Source organism: Hoplias malabaricus, chromosome 9, assembly GCF_029633855.1.
Source record: "Hoplias malabaricus isolate fHopMal1 chromosome 9, fHopMal1.hap1, whole genome shotgun sequence".
NCBI lineage: Eukaryota > Metazoa > Chordata > Actinopteri > Characiformes > Erythrinidae > Hoplias > Hoplias malabaricus.
In genome coordinates this window covers 44,515,393-44,527,766 of record NC_089808.1, presented here as the reverse complement: position 1 = coordinate 44,527,766, position 12,374 = coordinate 44,515,393, and the positions used below count along the sequence as shown (strand labels likewise).

At 44.7% G+C, this 12,374-nt stretch overlaps 1 pseudogene; it reads right to left on the bottom strand.

Annotated features, from left to right (window-relative positions):
• The window catches only part of LOC136706705 (hemicentin-1-like), a 34,507-nt pseudogene extending 29,680 nt beyond the window's left edge, over positions 1-4,827 (bottom strand).
• Positions 4,828-12,374: the final 7,547 nt, after the last annotated feature.

Genomic DNA, 12,374 nt, shown 5'->3' with positions numbered 1-12,374 from the left:
TTATTCATTCATTCATCCCAGTGAAGGAACCAGATGCCTAAGATGCCCCCACACCAATCACACCCTGGTACACACACACACACACACACACACACACACACACTGCAGGTTCTGATGTTGTTGCCATGGTTGGTGAGAGAAGCAACTGCTCAATAGTTACTGACAATATGGTGAAAAGTGGGAAATCCTCACTGTGGACGTTGAGTCTGAAGGTGCGCTCCACCTGTCCGGCCAGATTAGTCACTCTGCAGGTGTAACTCCCACTGTCAGATATCTGCACACATCACCCAACATCCAGATCAGCATTCATCCTAAAGCATTTTCTCAGGTAGCTCACCTGTGTAGCTCGGAGGTGGATTTTGCTCATCTGTGTAAACTCTGAGATGGTGTTAGCTCACCTGTGTAAATTCTGATGTGGAGTAAGCTCACCTGTGTAAACTCTGAGGTGGATTTAGCTCACCTGTGTAAACTCTGAGGTGGAGTTAGCTCACCTGTGTAACTCTGATCTGTTGTTAGCTCAACTGTGTAACTCTGAGGTGGAGTTAGCTCACCTGTGTTACACTGAGGTGGATTTTGCTCACATGTGTAAACTCTGAGATAGTGTTAGCTCACCTGTGTAAATACTGATGTGGGGTTAGCTTACATGTGTAAACTCTGAGGTGGATTTAGCTCACATATGTATATTCTGATCTGTTATTAGCTCACCTGTGTATCTCTGAGGTGGTGTTAGCTCACCTGTGTATCTCTGAGGTGGTGTTAGCTCACCTGTGTATCTCTGAGGTGGTGTTAGCTCACATGTGTAAACTCTGATCTGTTGTTAGCTCACCTGTGTAACTCTGATCTGTTGTTAGCTCACCCGTGTATCTCTGAGATTGTGTTAGCTCACCTGTGTAAAATTCTGAGGTCGAGTTAGCTCACCTGTGTAAACTCTGAGGTGGAGTTAGCTCACCTGTGTAAAATTCTGAGGTGGAGTTAGCTCACCTGTGTAAACTCTGAGGTGGAGTTAGCTCACCTGTGTAAACTCTGAGGTGGTGTTAGCTCACCTGTGTAAACTCTGAGGTGGATTTAGCTCACATATGTAAATTCTGATCTGTTATTAGCTCACCTGTGTATCTCTGAGGTGGTGTTAGCTCACCTGTGTATCTCTGAGGTGGTGTTAGCTCACCTGTGTATCTCTGAGGTGGTGTTAGCTCACATGTGTAAACTCTGATCTGTTGTTAGCTCACCTGTGTATCTCTGAGATTGTGTTAGCTCAGCTGTGTAAATCTGAGGTAGTGTTAGCTCACGTGTGTAACTCTGATCTGTTGTTAGCTCACCTGTGTATCTCTGAGATTGTGTTAGCTCACCTGTGTAACTCTGAGGTGGTGTTAGTTCACATGTGTAAACTCTGATCTGTTGTTAGCTCACCTGTGTAAACTCTGAGGTGGTGTTAGCTCACATGTGTAATTCTGAGGTGGTGTTAGCTCACCTGTTTAATTCTGAGGTGGTGTTAGCCCAGCTGTGTAATTCTGATGTGGTGTTAGTTCACCTGTGTAACTCTGAGGTGGTGTTAGCTCACCTGTGTAACTCTGAGGTGGTGTTAGCTCACCTGTCTAAATCTGGTAAAGAGACTTGCCTGTACTTGCTCAATCCTGAGCTGATGCTGAGGTCCGCTGTGAGTGTCCAGCTGCTGACCATTGTGGTACCACGTGACCTGAGGGTCCGGAACCCCCCGAGCCTCACAGCGCAGAGTAACCTCTGACCCCAGCTGAGGGGTCATGACCTCAGAGCCAAAGTTAGGGAGCAAGGTGGGCGGGGCTAAGACAGACAGCAGAAAGACTGAATCATGAACATGTCACACTCCAGGAAGAGGATGCAGCGAATCAGAAATAGGAACATTAAGAATGTAATATGATGGAAATGTGAGAACCATAAACATTCAGCAGGATGCTCCTCTGGACGTATCCGGCCATGTTGGTTGCTGTGCAGACATATTGACCTCCATCCTCTGGCTGAACCCTGGGAAAATTCAGCACCTCACCACCTTCAGGTTTAAAGGAAATGTACAGTGTTATATTTCTGCTGTACAAAAAAATCACAAAACCTGGTTCTGATCCCAGTCCTCTGTCCCTCACCTGGAAGTATGTGGACACCTGAACCAAACTGTAGCAGCTGTCCGTCTCGTGTCCAAATAATCTCAGCCGCCGGAAACGCTTCCACCTCACACAGCAGAGAGACCTCGTGTCCCTCCACCACAGCAACCTCCTCTTCAGCCTCGCCCATAATCCTTGGCCGGACTAGAGACGCAGGCAGAGACGCACTTCACTAAACAGGTCTAACTTCATTAAAATCTGAGCACAGCATCCCCTGGGAACTAAGGGACACAGTTCCTCTGTTCTTCATATTTAAAATGAGTATGATAGATCTGTTTGACCTTGCACCGAGAGACGGTAGAGTTTCTGCACATTTCCAGCTTTATTCTTCGCAACACACAGATATCCAGCCACATCAGACAGCTGCACGCCTATGATCTACACGCAAACATTTACAGGAGTGAGATTTTCCCTTTCCACCTTAAACATGCACCAAATCTAAAACCCAATCCCAGTTTTGCTCTCAGTCTGAAACACCACTGCTGCGCTCGCCGTTCCTAACCCTGCAAGCGTGGCTCTAACCTGCAGCACTTTTCCATTCTCCTGAATGTGGATGTTCTTCTGGTGGCTGTGGAAAGGAACGCCATCTCGAAGCCAGGACACTGACGGAGACGGGGATCCTCTGACATCGCAGTGCAGCAGCACAGTGGAGTTGACCACAGCAGGAACGTCCTCCACAAACTCATCTGAACTTCCAGAAATCTCTGGAGGAACTAAAAAGGAATCAAAACAACTTCCAAAATGAACAAAAGAGACCTTATTGCACCATCAGTGGATCACCCTCGAACATCAGAAAACAAACATGTTCAACTCATACTGATAACTTCCACATGAAAGGTCATCTGATCTTCTCCAGCCTCGTTCACTGCCTGACAGGTATACATCCCTCCATCCTCCACCTGGACACTGGGGATCTGCAGCACCTGCCCACCTTAAAAACAAAGAGTACAGAGTTGGCATAAAGATGACACAACCCCCCACTTCAGTGGAATGAAATTTCTGTGACGTGTTTGGTCCAAACTCCACAAGCCCCACAGCAGCATTTTCCCCGACCCTCCGCCTGACCCAGGGCACACAGCAGTGAGGAGTGAGGCACAGAAGCTCTGGTTTTTAGCTGTTTTTGCTCAATTCTCTTTCTTCTCCTTGTGTCTGTTTTGCTGAGTTTAACCTCGTCTTTGCGCTCTCACATAAACGCATAGACTCAGACGAGGGGGCGGGTCGATTCAGAACGACTTGTTTTATCCCATGTTTTCTGACTTAGGCAGAACACAGAAAACTGACTTGGGTCTTGTTTCACTTAAAGCTAAGACTGGAGCAACGTTTTCTCTTTTCCTAGATTTGGATAAAAGTTCTGAATTAACTGCAGTATCTCCACTGACATTTTATGAAGATCAATAAACAGAGCATCAGTTTAATAATAATAATAATAATAATAATAATAATAATCTGTAAATATTCTTCTGCTAAATGCTGTAAATATAAATATAATAATCATCATCATTATAATACATTATATTTATGTAGTGACATTGGCATTATTTCTTTGGTGGATGAAGGCTGTTAATAATATAATAGAATTAATAGAAGTCTTCATAAGAACTTCATGAAGCAGCTCACCTGCGAGAAGCAGGGCTCCATCAGTGGCATCCAGCTGTTGGCCACCTTTAAACCAACGAAGATGAGCAGGAGGAAATGCGTTACTTTCACATGACAGACTGACCAAATGCCCCAAAATCACCTCTGTTTTCTCCATCATATCTTCCCGTCTTTCTCTCCACATCTCCTCATCATCTCACTGCCCCAGCATCCACTCTGATGCCCTGGAGCTTGTACGGTAAAAAACTGGAGGAACTGCAGGAAGAACAGAGTAGAAATGAAGAAGCAGCTGCTAAAGCCCAGGAGGGCCATGGAGAAAGGTGGATAGCGATATTTACTCTGGACGCTGACGTTGAAGTCCCTCCTGTCCTCTCCAGCTGAGTTAGAAAATATACAAGTGTATCAACCTTCGTCCTCCAGAGAAACCTTCTCAATCTTCAGCAGGGGACCTTCAGCAAAGTCCAAGACCTGCAGAACACACCGGAAAAAACATGTAAATAAATAAAAAAGATAGACATGAGCTTGGAAAATAAACCAAGGTGTACCTGTCCATCTTTGAGCCACTGTGTGGTGGGCTCTGTGGGTCCTTTGGCGAAGCAGGATAACATTAGTGTTTGGTTAATTCTCACATTCTGGTGTCCTTTGAAACCTGGAGACGGCGAGTCTTGGATCTGAGGAGGAACTGGACAGAACCGGAGACCGTTTTATTGCATGTCTGCACAGCTCGGGTCTGAGAGTTTAAAGTGAAGCGTTGAGAGGGTCTTACCCAGAATATTCAGGGTGTAGTGAGCGAGTGCAGTTCCAGCAGGATTGGTGGCCCTGCAGGTGTAAGTTCCTGCATCTTCTCTGTGAGACACTTCCACTCGTAACGTCTGTCCCCCCGCTGAGATCCTGAGCCGAGGACTGGACACAATGACCCTGCCGTTCTTCAGCCAGGTCACGGTGGGCTCAGGTTTCCCCTCAGAGTCACAGCGAAGAACCGTGGAGGAACCCAGCACTGTGCTTACCTCAGAGCTCCCCGTGAGGACAGAGGGGGGAACTGTACAAGACCAGACACTGTTTAGAGACTCTTAACCACCGAGACCACAACGAAACACATGACTAAGTTCTGCATCTCAGCATGAACCCCCTACTTTCTGGATCTAGTTCCCTACCTAAGTGTAAACAATACAGCAAACAAAACTGTAACAATACTGTAAACAATTAAACAACACAAACATTCCTGCAAACAACACTGTAAACAAACCAGTAACATTCACACTGTGAACAAATCTGTAACAATCCTGTAAACAATACTGTAAACAACACAGTAACAATCCTGTAAATAACTGTAAACAACACTGTAAACAAATCTGTAACAATCCTGAACTAAACAGTAACATTCCTGTAAACATCTGTACACAACACTGTAAACAAAACTGCAACATTCTAGTAAATAACACTTTAAACATCTCTGTAAACAAAACTGTATCATTCCTGTAAACAATACTGTAAATATTACTGTAAACAACAATGGAAACAAAACTGTAACCAACTATGAAAAACACTGTAAACAACACTCTGAACATTAAACTGTAAATAACACTGTAAACACTGTGTGTGAGAGTGTGTGTGAGTGTGTGAACATGTAACAACACTGTAAACAAACCTGTAAACCTCACTGTAAACAAAACAAACATTCTGTAAGCAACACTTTAAACTATACTCTAAACAAAACTAACATTCCTGTAAACACCACAGTAAAAAAACTAACATTACTGCAAACACTGTAAACAAAACTATCATTCCTGTAAACACTACTGTAAACAAAACAAACATTCCTGCAAACACTATAAACAAAACTGCAACATTCCTGTAAACATCACTGTAAACAAAACTAACATTCCTGCAAACACCACTGTAAAAAATAACATTCCTGCAAACACTGTAAGCAAAATTAACATTCCTGTAAACACCACTGTAAACAAAACTAACATTCCTGCAAACACTGTAAACAAAACTATCATTCCTATAAAAACCACTGTAAACAAAACTAACATTCCTGTGAACACCACTGTATACAACCTGACATTCTTGTAAACAACACTATACAATTAACAGTAAACAACACTGTAAAATTTGTAATCAACTAAACAACACTAACATTCTTGTACACAACACTGTAAATATAACTGTAAACAAAACTGTAAACAACTAAACAACACTAACTTTCCTGTAAACAACACTGTTAACCCATGTAAACAAATCTGTAAATAACACCATAATCAAAACTGTAACATTCCTGTAAACAAAACTATAAACAAAACTAGCATTCCTGTAAACATTGCTGTAAACAACTATAAATAAAACTGTAAACAACACTGTGAACATTCCTGTAAACACATTAAACTGTACTGACTCGTCCTGCCCCCAAGACCCCACCCACTAATACCAAACCCCACCTAGTATATTTACTACTCCCCCTCCTTAGAAAGACCCCACCCACTAATACCAAACCCTATCTAGCATACTGACTCCACTCCCTCATTATAAAGACCCCACCCACTAATACCAAACCCCACCTAGTATACTGACTCCTCCGCCTCCTTAGAAAGACCCCACCCACTAATACCAAACCCCACCTAGTATATTTACTCCTCCCCCTCCTTAGAAAGACCCCACCCACTAATACCAAACCCTATCAGTATACTGACTCCACTCCCTCATTATAAAGACCCCACCCACTAATACCAAACCCCACCTAGTATACTGACTCCTCCCCCTCATTAGAAAGACCCCGCCCACTAATACCAAACACCACTTAGAATACTGACTCCTCCCCCTCCTTAGAAAGACCCCACCCACACATACCTAAGCCCCCTGTAATCCTCTAATGCTTGTTTAAAGTTCACACCCCAGATGGTGAACTTGAATCCAATTTTTTTAAACCAGAAATAAAAACAGAATCCTCTGTTTAACTCTTTTAGAGGAAGAAAGGAAATACACTCAGCAGCTGGAGGAAACATTCCATTTCTCCAGCTGTTCACATCAGAAAGGTTAAAAAAGGGAAAGAGAGAGTGAGAGTGAGAGTGAGAATGAGAGAGAGAGGAAGAGTATAAAAGGTAAAACACTCACTGATAGCTCTCTTCCGCTTTGATAATCACTCCATCTTTAGTGAGAGAGAGTTTAAAGGGCAGATCACTCTCCACTGAGCAGCGAATCAGAACCAAATCCAGAACCACAACACTGACCAGAACATCTGGAACACTCACCACTGGAGCCTCTGCAGAGAGAAAGATGGCACATCTGTCTACTGTCTTTTAATCAGACTTCTCTGTCTCCACCTCTCCTGTCTCACAGTGACACTCCCGGACCCCACCCCTCACTCCCGTACAGAGCGATGGGCCGGACCCCACCCCTCATTCCCGTACAGAGTGACGGGCTGGAACCCATTCCTCACTCCCATCCAGAGCGACAGGCCGGACCCCACCCTTCAATCTCGTATAGAGCGATGGGCCGGACCCCACCCCTCACTCCCGCACAGAGCGACGAGCCAGACCCCACCCCACAGGAGGGAGGACAAGGACATAGGAGGGGACATGAGGGAAGACGAGGACAGAGAAGGGGACAGGAGGGAGGATGAGTACATAGAAGGGGACAGGAGGGAGGACGAGGACAGAGGAGGAGACATGAGGGAAGACGAAGACAGAGAAGGGGACAGGAGGGAGGACGAGGACATAGGAGGGGACAGGAGGGAGAACAAGGACATAGGAGGGGACAGGAGGGAGGAGGGGACAGGAGGAAAGAGGAGGGGACAGGATGAAGAACGGGGAAGATGAGGATGGGGACATGTCTTGCCTGGGCTGATGCATGAGACTGGGGACAGTCTCCGGAAGTCGTATCCCCTTTCGTCTTTTCCAAGAATCTTAAGGAAAAAGGCCTGAGATGGTGTCCAGAATTCTGTAACGGTCCACAGCCCAGCAGCTCCTCCGTCAGTGAGAAATGGCACCAAGAAAAAATGCAGGGAACATCCCTCTGTGTTCAGCAACTCCAGACCACTGACAACACCCGGAGGTGACAGACCAGGACATTTCAGCAGAACATGCACTGGAACACCTATGGAACACAGGAACGCCATTAGCACAGGCATAAACACAAACACCGACATAAACACAAACATAAACAATGACAAAAACATGAACACAAACACTGACATAAACAATGACATAAATACAAACATAAACAATGACAAAAACATGAACACAAATACTCACATAAACACAAACACTTACATAAACAATAACATTAACAATGACAACACAAACAAACACACATAAGTTCAAGTTCAAGTTCAAGTTCAAGAAGTTTATTGTCATTTCAGCAGTATATAGTGTTTACAGTACACAGTGAAACGAAATAGCGTTCCTCCAGGACCAAGGTGCTACATAAGACAATACACAACATTAAAGTGCGACTAGTGTAAAGCTAGTGCAACATGAAACAGTGCACACGCATTAAAGTGCAAAGGACATAGAACACAAAACAATACACAACATTAAAGTGCAACTAGTACAATCTAGTGCAACATAAACCAGTGCATACACATTAAAGTGCAGAAGATATGGCTAAGAAAAATACAAAACAATGTCCCTACAGTACAATACAATACAATGTAATACAAGACAAGGCAAAAACCATAAGTACGGAGGGGATGAGGGAGAGAGACACTGCAATTTAAAGTGTATTTGTGCTGTAAACGGTAACTGGATGTAAACATGATGTAAACCGGATATGTGAAAACATTTACAGTCCAACAGACCAGTGTTTGTGTGAAGTGTGTGTGTGTGTGTGTGTGTGCTTCTTTCAGTCCAGTCTTAGTCTCTAGGTGTTCAGGAGTCTGATAGCATGTGGGAAGAAGCTGTTACGGAGTCTGGATGTGAGGGCTCGAATGCTTCGATACCTTTTTCCAGACGGCAGTAGGTTGAAGAGTGTGTGTGAAGGGTGTGTGTGATCTCCCACAATGCTGAGTGCTTTGCGAGTGCAGCGAGTGGCGTAGATGTCTGTAATGGAGGGAAGAGACACACCGATAATCTTCTCAGCTGTCCTCACGATCCGCTGGAGGGACTTGCGATCTGCCACAGTGCAGTTCCCAAACCAGACAGAGATGCAGCTGGTCATGATGCTCTCGATGACTCCTCTGTAGAAAGTGGTGAGAATTGGAGGGGGGAGATGAACCTTCTTCAGCCTTCGCAGGAAGTAGAGGCGTTGCTGGGCTTTCTTTTTGATGTTACTGGTGTTAGTGGACCAAATGAGATCATCCGCTAGGTGAACACCAAGGAATTTGGTATTCCTGACAATCTCCACAGCAGAGTTGTCGATGTTCAGCGGCGAGTGCTCACCCCTTGTTTTTCTGAAGTCTACAACCATCTCTTTGGTTTTGTCCACGTTCAGAGACAGGTTGTTCACTTCACACCAGTCAGTTAGCCGCTGCACCTCCTCTCTGTATGCTGACTCGTCGTTCTTACTGATGAGACCCACTACAGTCGTGTCATCAGCGAACTTGATGATATGATTTGAGCTGTGCATCGCTGCACAGTCATGGGTCAGCAATGTGAACAGCAGTGGACTGAGCACGCAGCCCTGGGGGGCTCCAGTGTTCAGTGTGATGGTGCTGGAGGTGTTCCTACCGATCCGGACTGACTGAGGTCTCCCAGTCAGGAAGTCCAGGATCCAGTTGCAGAGAGAAGTGTTGAGGCCCAGTATATTCAGCTTCCCGATCAGATGCTGAGGAACACAAGACATAAACACAGACATTAACACAAGCACAAATATAAATACAAAAACTGACATAAACCCAAACAAAAACACAAATACTGACATAAACACAAACTTAAACACCAACATAAACTCAAACACTGACATAAATACAAACATAAACCCCAACACTTCCATAAACAGTTACAATCATAAAAAAATCATAAACATAAAGCGAGACAGAGAGAGAGACAGAGAAAGAGAGTGACAGACAGACAGACAGACAGAGAGAGAAAGGGAAAGAGAGAGAGAGAGAGAGAGAGAGACAGACAGACAGAGAGAGAGAGAGAGACAGACAGACAGACAGAGAGAGACTCAAAGACTCAAAACCAGCCAAAAAACACATGACAAACCACACACCCTTTCAGAAACTAGACCCGCCCACCCTGGAACTGGACCCGCCCACCCTGAACCTGGACCTTCTGAAATGGAGATGGGAACCACAACATCAGAATTCAAGCCCACTCAAACCCAACCACAGTCTGACCACTTTGAATTAGGACCTTCCTCTTCCAAAAGCAGACCCACTCAATCTGGCCCAGAATTCCCCCTCCTCGAAACACAACCCAGCCACTCTGAGCCACAATGCACCCACTCAGAAGTACAACCCTCCCACTCCAAACCAGAGGCAGACGACAAACTGAATCCCATCCCCGCAGACACGGATGTAGTGATACTAATAAACTCTAATGGAAAATTCCTAAATGCAGAACAGCTCTTCCCAGGATATAAAACTGCCAAAGTTTGGTGCCCCAGAACAAAAGATGCTTTCCGGCTTCTCACCCATGCCATCACAAGTGAGCCCCGCCATATCATCATCCACAGCAGGAGAGAGTAGCAGAGAGCGTAAGGAGAGTAGCAGAGACTGCCACCCAGACCTTCCCCTCCACCAAAATCACAGTCTCCACCCTCCTGCCCCGGAGAGACTTCCACCCTGCAAGCATCCACCGAATAAACGCAGAAAACTCCCATGGATGTGCCCTAATGCCCAATGTACATCTTGGCAACAGCACTGTCTCACTGTCTCTCTCAGTGCGTTCACCGTCAAACCACTAAACCCTCTGTCTGACCACAGCCAAATCACAGTGTTCCTCAGAAAGACAGAGACTATCAGCACTGTACACACACAGCCCAGTGAGCTGTACAAACACACTCAGAATCAAAAAAGCACAATACACACACACACAACTGACACTAATTGAGGAGTCCATAAATACAAATAGGAGTAGTATATATCCTACACCTTCTGTCAAACACCTCTGTGAATGATTTATGACCCCTTGATTTATGACCCCTGATTTATGACCTAGGTGACAGGTCAGTACAGGATGTCCTTATATGGGCTTCCCCTCACACCTACTCCCCACCCCTGACACCATCACACCCCCAACATGTGGGGTGGGTTGTGCTTGCATGTGGTATTTAAAATGACCCTGGTGGATTTCTATGGCTAAACGCTTTTTAAAATGTCTACAGTGTGTGTAAATCAGTCTCTTTTAAGAGTATCTACAGTTACACCAACTATTAGTTCTGAAACCAACGTTGCTTTTGCGCCAAGGAAGAAACGGCATGGTAAAGCAATTGGTAGCAGCCCTCGCGAATATTTTAGGGGTGTTAAAATTAACCTATTTGATTCTCAGGCTTATGACGTTTGTGGGATGGTCAAAAGTGGATCAACGCCTTCCAGTGATGTCTGTTAAAAGAAACATAAGCCGGCACTGAAACCACACGAAGTCAAGACACGAACAACACGCAAGCCATCATGTTTGAGGACATTCTTCCAGCAGACCATCCCGACACCCGTGGACCTATGTGGTGTGGAAATTATCGACTGTCGGACATTGAATATACGCCGATTGACACGGGTCGTGGGTTTGTAAACTACAGCTATGGTGAATCGACGGCGGTTGCCAAAGCGGTATCAGACAACAGTTTGTTGGGTCAATATGGTGATGATCTCAGTTGTGTGGACATTGCGAACCCGCATGTTTTTCGACAAGACCCGGTGGATGATTTGGCAACGTTGATGGCTAGACAACTGACAATCGCTGAAGCTCCTGAAGACAACGCTATATCTGCTCCGATTGATGTGGTGGACGGGCAAGTAAGCTCTACGGCGCTAAAACTGATAAAGTCCACTGTCGTTGTAATCCTACAACATATCATAAACAACAAGCTGAAGGAAACATGTCTTGGTTGTGAAGTGGATCACCCTAGTCAACTTCGACATTCGTGTCTGTTTGAACCTAATATCTTCTTTTTTGAAAAATACTATAAAGATATAACAAGGACATTGTTCACGCCCACCTTAAAACATGCCATAGCTGGGCTTCTAAAGTGTTTTGGAATAGAACTACCCCTTCTAAAAATTCAAGGATGTGTTGAAACAGTCGTCTGTGAATTACAATGCGAGCCGTACATTGTGGAAAAGCTGCAGGAACTAAGAGAAAGCCTGATTGATCAAACCTCTGAACAGTTTGTCAGCGATGCCGTTGACTGTTGGGGAGGTGATTCAAAGACTTGCAGAGCTATTTAAGTGAAAATGGGGATAGTTTGCGGACACCAAAGTCTGTCAAAGCGTGTGCTGAAACACCGTGTGAACTGCGAATTGACACGTTTGTTGTATAAATGTATTGACGATAGTGTGGATGATTTTACACTTATTAATAGTGCGCATGATGTCAATGTTAAACGTTTACAAAATTTCAAGAATCAAATGAATATTGTTAAATCAACATCGCATGATTGGTGTCATTTGACACAGTTATGTATAGATTCTGATGAATCAACCCTTGTGACTATTAGTAAATTACTGTCTCTCAGTGAAAATGTGGTATAAATTGGTTATGCGCT